At 40.2% G+C, this 9,253-nt stretch overlaps 1 protein-coding gene and 1 non-coding gene across 3 annotated transcripts in view; both read right to left on the bottom strand.

The window, feature by feature from the left end:
* The window catches only part of LOC115845721 (zinc finger protein 33B-like), a 77,563-nt gene that overhangs the window by 28,950 nt on the left and 39,360 nt on the right, over positions 1-9,253 (bottom strand). The gene's annotated exons all lie outside the window — the stretch shown is intronic.
* TRNAG-CCC (transfer RNA glycine (anticodon CCC)) lies at positions 117-189 on the bottom strand. Its single transcript has one exon. It is a non-coding gene; the product is annotated as a tRNA-Gly (tRNA).

The raw sequence follows: 9,253 nt of genomic DNA, 5'->3' as shown, positions 1-9,253 counted from the left end.
TTTGGCTGAGCCAAAATAAGCCAGGTCTTAGTTGTGGCATGCGGACTTCTTAGTTGTGGCACACAGACTTCTTAGTCGCAGCATGCAGACTCTTAGTTGTGGCATGCGGGATCTAGTTCCCCGACCAGGGATCGAACCTGGGCCCCCTGCATTGGGAGTGCAGAGTCTTACCTACTGGACCACCAGGGAAGTCCCCCTGTATCATTTTTTAATTTTCTCACTATCTCATAATAAAGTACATCTTTATGTCATACTTAACTAATGCAACCCAATAACAAAAGCAAAATAGAATACCCAACTCCACCAGCTACATTACTAGTAAAATTATTTTATTGCCGACGCTTCATAGAATTGTTAAATGCTGCTCCAATCTAAATTCTGCCATCTTGGACCAATGCAGCCTGTGGTGGGGGCCTTGGAGGGCAGGGGACCCAGCCTGGGAGACCAGCAGGCTTCCTGGGCCTGAGTGGGCAGAGCAAATGCCTTTTGCTGCTGCTCTCCTGCTCCTCTGGTCCTGGAGGGCCCCTCCTGCCTGCCTCTCCTGTTCTCCCCCGGCCTCCTTCCTATGCCCCAGGATCAACACGGCCCGGAGGGGGCCTCTGGGGGCACAGGACCTGGCCTGAGAGCAGGGCAGACTTCCCTGGCCGGCTGGGCAGGGGAAATGCTCAGTGTGCTCCCCACTGATCTGAGCCCCAGAGGGTCCCTCCAGGTGTGGGAACCCCTCCCCCTTCTCAGCCACCCCTCAGGGGTGCCAGTCCTGTTAGGCCTCCACTTCTCCACATCCCCCAGTCCCCACACATCCTACTGGTTCACTTGGGGTTCCTCACATCTCCTTGGGCATTGAGGTCCCCTACCAGCATCTGGCAGGCACTGGTGGTGTGGGGAGACATTAACTCTGAGTCCTCCCATACCGCCATCTTGACTCTGCCTTGGGGGCATAAGAAGGAAGCCAGGACGAGAACAGGAGACACAGGCGGGTGGGGCCTTCCAGGACTGGAGTGGGAGAAGGAGCGGAGGATGTCTGCCCCGCACACTTGGGCCCAGGAAGCCTGCTGAACTCCAAGGCAGGGTCCCCCACCCTCTGAGAGCAGGGGCACGCCTGGGCTCCTTCTGTTCCGCTGAGCTTAAACCCCACCCCCACACACACCCCAGGGCCTTTTCTAGCCCTGTGTCTCCTAAGCATAAACCCTGCCCACCACCCGAACACCACCACTGATTAGGCCAGGCCCTCCACAGCCAAGGCCTTTTCCACCTTTTTGTTGTTGTTGTTCTCCTCTCTTTTACTATTGTGGTTTTACCTTCCAGTTGTTGTTTCATCTATATTTCTATTTTTATATTCTAATATATCTGTTAGTTTCCCAGTCTAATTTTATATTTTACTCTTTGTTACTGTTCTTTTTTTTTTTTTTTTTTGGCCGCCCCATGTGGCTTGCAGGACCTTGGTTCACAAGCTTGTGGTCGGGCCAAGCTGCTGCAGTGGGAGCTCCAAATCCAAACCACTGGACAAATAGAGAACCTCAGACTCCAGGGGATATTCACTGGAGTGACGTCTCCTGGAGGTCCTCATCTCAGCACCAAGACCCAGCTTTACCCAACGGCCTACAAACTCTGTTGGAAGCCTCAGGTCAAAGAACCAGTAAGACAGGAACACAATCCCACACACCAAAAAAAAAAAAAAAAAAAAAAGACATGGCAAAAAAAATGTTACAGATGAAGAAGCAAGGTAAAAACCTGCAACACCAAATAAATAAAGAGGAACTGGGCAATCGACCTGAAAAAGAATTCAGAGTAATGATACTAAAGATGATCCAGAATTTTGGAAATAGAATGGAGGCACAGATTGAGAAAATACAAAAAATGTTTAACAAAGATCTAGAAGAACTAAAAAACAACAAACAGAGATGAACAACACAATAACTGAAATGAAAAATACAACAGAAGGAATCAATAACAGTAACTGAAGCAGAAGAATGAACAAGTGAGCTGGAAGACAAAATGGTGGAAATAACTGCTGAGGAGCAGAATAAAAAAAAAAAGAATGAAAAGAATTGAAGACAATCTCAGAGACCTCTGGGACAACACTATACACACCAACATTTGAATTATAGGGGTCCCAGAAGAAGAAGAGAAAAAGAAAGGGTCTGAGAAAATATTTGAAGAGATTATAGTGGAAAACTTCCCTAACATGGGAAAGGAAATAGTCACCCAAGTCCAGGAAGTGCAGAGAGTCCCATACAGGATAAACCCTAGAAGAAACACACCAAGACACATATTAACCAAACTAACCAATATTAAATTCAAAGAAAAAATATTAAAAGAAGCAAGGGAAAAACAAAAAATAACATAAAAAGGAATCCCCATAAGGTTATCAGCTGATTTTTCAGCAGAAACTCTGCAGGTCAGAAGGGAGTGGCAGGATAAACTTAAAGTAATGAAAGAGAAAAACGTACAACCAAGATTACTCTACCCAGCAAGCATCTCATTCAGATTTGACAGAGAAATGAAAAGCTTTTCAGACAAACAAAAGCTAAGAGAATTCAGCCCCACCAAACCAGCTTTACAACAAATGCTAAAGAAACTTCTCTCGGCGGGAAACACAAGAGAAGAAAAAGATCCACAAAAACAAACCCAGAACAATTAAGAAAATGGTAATAGGAACATACATATCGATAATAACCTTGAGTGTAACTGGATTAAATGTCCCAACCAAAAGACACAGGCTGGCTGAATGGATACAAAAACAAGACCCATATATATGCTGTCTACAAGAGATCCACTTCAGATCTAGGGACACATACAGAATGAAAGTGGAGGGATGGAAAAAGATATTCCATGCAAATGGAAATCAAAAGAAAGCTGGAGTAGCAATACTCATATTAGACAAAATAGAATTTAAAATAAAGACTGTTACAAGAGATAAGGAAGGACACTGCATAATGATCAAGGGATCAATCCAAGAAGAAGATATAACAATTATAAATGTTTATGCACCCAACACAGGAGCACCTTAATAAATAAGGCAAATGCTAACAACCATGAAAGGGGAAATCGACAGTAACACAATAATAGTAGGGGACTTTAACACCCCACTTACCCAATGGACAGGTCATCCAAATAGAAAATAAATAAGGAAACACAAGGATTAAATAACACAATAAACCACATAGATTTAATTGATATTTATAGAACATTCCACCCGAAAGTGGCAGAATACACTTTCTTCTCAAGTGCACACTGAACATTCTCCAGGATAGATCACATCTTGGTCACAAATCAAGCCTTGGAAAATTTAAGAAAATTGAAATCGTATCAAGCATCTTTTCTGACCACAATGCTATGAAATTGGAAATCAATTACAGGAAAAAACTGTAAAACACACAAATACATGGAGGCTAAACAGTGTGCTACTAAATAACCAAGAGATCACTGAAGAAATCAAAGAAGAAATAAAAAAATACATAAAAACAAATAACAAAAACACGATAACCCAAAACCTATGGGATGCAGCAAAAGCAGTTCTAAGAGGGAAGTCTATAGCAACTCAATCTCACCTCAAGAAACGAAAATCTCAAATAAACAATCTAACCTTACACCTAAAGCAACTAGAGAAAGAAGAACAAAGAAAACCCAAAGTCAGTAGAAGGAAAGAAATCATAAAGATCAGAGCAGAAATAAATGAAACAGAAATGAAGAAAACAATAGCAAAGTTCAATAAAACTAAAAGCTGGTTCTTTGAGAAGATAAACAAAATTGACAAACCCTTAGCCAGACTCATCAAGAAAAAAAGGGAGAGGACACAAATCAACAAAATCAGAAATGAAAAAGGAGAAATCACAACTGACACTGCAGAAATACAAAGGATTATAAGAGACTACTACAAACAACTATATGCCAACAAAATGGACAACCACGAAGAAATGGACAAATTCTTCAGTTTGATCTAGGTCATCTAGATTGTTGTCATGCAGCTGCTCATACTATTCTTGTATAATCCTTTCATTTCTGTAAAATCATTAGTAATATCCCCACTTTCATTTCTGATATTAGTAATATGAATTCTTTTTTAAAAGTCAATCTAGCTAAATAAAGATCTGCCAATTTTGTTGATCTTTTCAAAGAAATTTTTTACATTTTGTCTTGTTTTTCTATTTTATTTATCTCAGCTGTAACCTTTATAGTATCCATCTGATCTATGAATGTGAGATGTTTTTCCCAGGTACTTAAAGGTCATTTCAAAGTTTCTTTCAACAATGTTTTGCATTTTTCAGATTATAAGTTTTGCAGTTCTTTTGTCAAATTTACTCCTAAGTATTTTATTCTTTTTGATGCTATGTAAATAGAATGACTTCTTAAATTTCATTTCTGAGTTGTTATTCGCAAATGTGTAAAAATACAATTGAGTTTTTGTATACTGATGTATCCTGCAAACTTGCTGAACTGGTTTATTAGTTCTAATTGTTTTTTAGTGAATTAAGATTTTCTATACATTAGATCATGTCACCTGTGAATACAGATAATTTTACTTTAATTTTCTATTGGTGTGTTTGTAGAACGTTTTCCATACTTTTGTTTTCACTCATTCTATATCACTATGTTTTATATCTATTGTAAATAAAATGTAGATACTATTTTTAAATGGGGTCTGTCAAATTCTGTACTCTAGTCAATTTACAATTACTGTAATTAATATTGATATATTTAAAATTCCATCTACTCTGTACCTTCTATTAATTTTACCTCTCCTATCCATTCCCTTCCTTTTTCTCTTTTTTATGAATTCTTTTATTTTTTCCCAATTTTACATTTAACCCTCAATGTGGTTAGTCCACAATTCTGCTTTGTTGGGTTCTACTGGATCAGTCCATAGTTCCACTTTAAGAACTGCTGGTTTTGTTGGTGTACACCTAAGGCCTTCTCTTGGCCACTCCAAAGGACCATTTCTTTGATTACTGCTGGTGTCCACAGTTCTATTTCTTCAATTACTGTTGATTTCTGCTAAGGTACACATGACATAAAGGAATAACAGATCTGTTATTAATGGGAATCTCACTGAGAAACCAAACCTGCAAAATTGGTGAGCATGGGTTGAACGCTTAAATGGTGTGTTCGCCACCTAACTCTTAAGACTCCTGTGCTAAAATAAGCTAGTCATGGAATGGGTTAGATTGACACTAGGTCAGCTGTCAACCTCGAGAAAATTTCCTTGCAATGAGGTACACTGTAAAGCACCGCAAAATCCCCAACCCAATGGCACATCCCTCTTAGGTATTAATATGGTTCTGAGAGATCCAAGATTAGTTAAAGAAATGGGATCTTCAAGTTTCAAAGAATTGAGTGTGCCACCTTCCAGCACACCTCAAGAACTGTGCTCCTAAAAGCTGTAGTCCCAAAAATGGCAAAATTTTACTAAGATAACCTAGAATTACAATGGCCATTATGGGGAATGTTCCAATTAGATATGATCATTCATTTGAGAAGTACACTTGAAAGCAAGGGCTCCCAAATCAAACAAACAGAATGGGATACATATTTTATATGCAGAAGCCTCCAAAAGACTTCAAGATTCCAAAACAGCATCACTGAAAGACTCATTACAAAGGCTAATGAAAAATTAAAGACACAAAATGTACCTAAAACAAAAGACTAAATGACTGATGTGTCTCCGACCACTCCCTTTCTAACCTCATTTACCTGAGTACTCAGTCTACTATCTTAATTGCCTTTCCACTCTGAAGACATTGTAAGGCTATAAACAAAAGACTACCAAGTTAGTCGCCTTATAGCTGCAACAGCTCCAAGGCCAGAAACCTAGAACACCTGAGCCTCCCCTGTTGTACCCTCCTAGGGGTCCATCACCAAAACACTGGCCCAGAAACTAGTGTCTCATTTGTAATAAACTGGGATAGTGGAAAAAAGATTGTCCTTTGTCAAATCCTTCCATAAAAACTTGAATGCCCCCATTTTCACCCCCAGAGAAGACACCATATGGGGCACTCAGGACTGACAGGACTCCGAGGAATCCTCCAGCAAACTTCTAGCAATTATTCCCTTAAACAGCTAAGAGAAACTGAGAAAGGAACGAAGGGGGGCAGGGCACAACCACTAAAAGAATGAGAAGGGGGACATGGCCTTTAAGAAAAACAGAATATGACAGAAACTTATTAGAACCAACTAGGCCCAAGATGGCAGAAGATCTGACTTCCAGGAGACCTTATGCCTCATTGTACGCTCACTGTAATACATAAGCATGCTAAATGACACACCCACCAGTGCCACGACAGGCACCATGACAGTTCCGAGGCTGACCATAAAAGGTCAAAAAGTGGGCAGTGGCCCAATTCCTGGAAATTTCCATCCTTTCCCCAAAATAGTTAAAACATTTCTCCCACTCATTAGCATATTAAATTACCCAGCTCATAAAAACTAACAACCCTATACCCCGGGGCCATTCTCTGAGCCCGTCTGCATTCTGCCTATAGAATATGTATCTCTCTAAATAAACTTGCTTTAACTTTACTTTGGCTCACTCTTGAATTCTTTCCTGCTTGAAGCCAAGGACCCTCACTTGGTGGTCCATCCCAGGGATTCACTCACACATCCCAGGACATGACATTTCTCTCTCCTGCAACAAAACTAAAAATTAGTGGAAAACTGCCAAAGTATGGTAGGTTCTGGGGCAACTCTCTCTCTACCCAAATTGCTCCACAGCCTGTAGATGGGATCCTAGGAAAACTGGCAGAGCCAGCAAAGGGTGAGAATTCTTACCAGAGTCAACTGTCCTAGATCTATGTAGTGCCTGGTTGAGAGAGAAAGATAAAATTTCATATTGTCCCTTTCTTTCCAAATTCAGATTCTTGTGAATTTGGTTTTGAGATACCCATTTGTTGTCATCCTTTCTCTTCCAAGGACAACTACTGCTTTCTTGTTTGTCTTATATTGTGTTCTGAGAACTGGCTTGGTTTTCTGCATGCCTGGGACATGGAAATTGTTGGTTCTTACATATGCAGGCAGCTCAACAGTCAGGTTGGAGGCCAAAAAATGTGGCCTGACAGAAAAGGTGGGTTGCACCCCATTTGTGGCTAGGATCCTATCAACCATTGCTAGCTCCCAGAGGGACTGTCTTACTTTCTTTTGGCTATCTTTGGGACTGGTTCTGCATCTTGGGAGGGCAGTATCTTTTGCACCCGCTTTTTGGGAGGCCTCTTGTGTCCAAGAGGTTATTCAATACTGACAGGTATATTTACTGTTTGTCTCAGCTGAAACCTGATAAGATATCGGGAAAAAAAATTTTTTTAAGGGGCACTATGATCAAAAGTTGACCAAACTGGAAGCTGATATTCAGAGCCCCATAGGAACTTTTTAAAGGCCTTCTCCCCTAAGCTGAAATGAAACTGTGTACCCAGAGGAAGAAAAGCATTCCAAAGGGAAACAGCTCTAAATCAAGACCAAGGGAATCTTTTGATTTCCATCTTGGTTGAGGATCTCCTCTATAACATAAGGGAGCAAGCTAAAGATAATACTGTCTGATGAGTGGGTTAGCTCCTTGATGTCATTCAGGTTGCAACCCAACTCTCTAAGGAATTAAGAACAACTGTCCTTGTCTTACGAATTTAGTCTTAGCAAGAACAAAAATGCAGCTGTAGAAGCAATTCAAAGCCCACCTAACCTTTTTACCAATCCCCAAAACTTCCCTATTCATCTCAAAAGTGTTATAGATATTGTTAAAAATCTGGACTCAGGGAACAAAAGTCCTTTTTGGTAGAATTTGTATTCATATATATATATATATAAATTTTTTAAAAGTTGGTCTTCTTTTTAAAAAAAATATGTATTTATTATTTATTTGGTTGCGCTGGGTCTTAGTTGAAGCAGTGGGCTCCTTAGTTGTGGCTTGTGGGCTCCTTAGTTGCAGCTCACCAGCTACTTAGTTGCAGCTTGTGGGCTCCTTAGTTGCAGCATGAATGTGGGATCTAGTTCCCTGACCAGGGATTGAACCCGGGCCCCCTGCATTGGGAGTGCAGAGTCTTAACCACTGCACCACCAGGGAAGTCCCAGAACTTACATTCTTTCTCTGTGCCTTTAGAGAGTCATCTCTAGGAACCCAGGTCATTCTTATCAGAATTCAATGGAGAAAGGATAGTCTTGTCAACAAATGGGAGTGAACTAGAAATCCATATCCAAAAAAATGACCACAGACACAGACCTACAAGTTTAGCAAAAAGTTAACTCAAAATAGATCACAGTGGTGTCAGCAAAAATGGTGGAGTAAGGAACTCAAAATTATGCAACTCCATAAAAGCAACAAAAATATGGGCAAAAACTGTCAGAATCAATGTTATGAAATCTGGAATTTAATTAAAGCCTTGCATCCAAGTCAGAATGCAAATTCAAGGAACATGGCTGATTTTGGGTAAGAACAGTGAAACTGTGGGACATTCTAACTTGCCCCCATCATGGTCCTCACTCTCCAGCTTAGGAATAAAATGTCAAAGTAATAGCCCACATTTCCAATATTAGAAGAATCACCACAAACCCCACTCACAAACACTTATATTTATCTGACCTGTCTGATAGCACAGCTCAAAGGCCTTGTATTTCTTTCAGCTAATTCAAAACTGGCCCAGTGCTAAAGTTGCTTCCTGGGGGGCATCTGTCAAAAATATTTACAGACTGATGTTGCCTAAGGTGATGGATGGCATTTGAGGTGAAGCTACAAATAGAAAATCCCAATAAATTCACACAAAAAGGGATTAAATCCAAAACAATTCATCAAGTGGCACTATACAAGATTAACCCACAAAAATCACTGAAACTACAAAACATCACAGAAAGAATTAAAGACCTAAATAAATGAAATGACATCTCATGTTCCTGAACTGGAAGACTTAATATGGTTCAGATGACAATATTACCCAAGGCAATCTACAGATTTAATGTAATCCCTATCAAAATCCAAACAGCTTTTTTTTGCAGAAATGGAAGAGGTGATCCTCAAATTTACAAGGAATTGCAAGGGACCCCGAACAACAGAAATAATAATGAAAAAGAAGAACAAAGTTGCAAGATTCACGTATTCTGATGTCAAAACTCATTACAAAGCTATAGTAATCAAAACAGTGTGGTACTGGGACTTCCCTGTTGGTCCAGTGGATAAGACCCTGTGCTTCCAATTCAGGAGGCATGGGTTCGATCCCTGGTTGGGGAACTAAGATCCCACATGCCACATGATGCAGCCACAAAAACAAAATAAAAC

This window comes from Globicephala melas, chromosome 16 (assembly GCF_963455315.2).
Source record: "Globicephala melas chromosome 16, mGloMel1.2, whole genome shotgun sequence".
Lineage (NCBI taxonomy): Eukaryota > Metazoa > Chordata > Mammalia > Artiodactyla > Delphinidae > Globicephala > Globicephala melas.
This window is presented reverse-complemented; position numbering and strand designations above follow the sequence as displayed.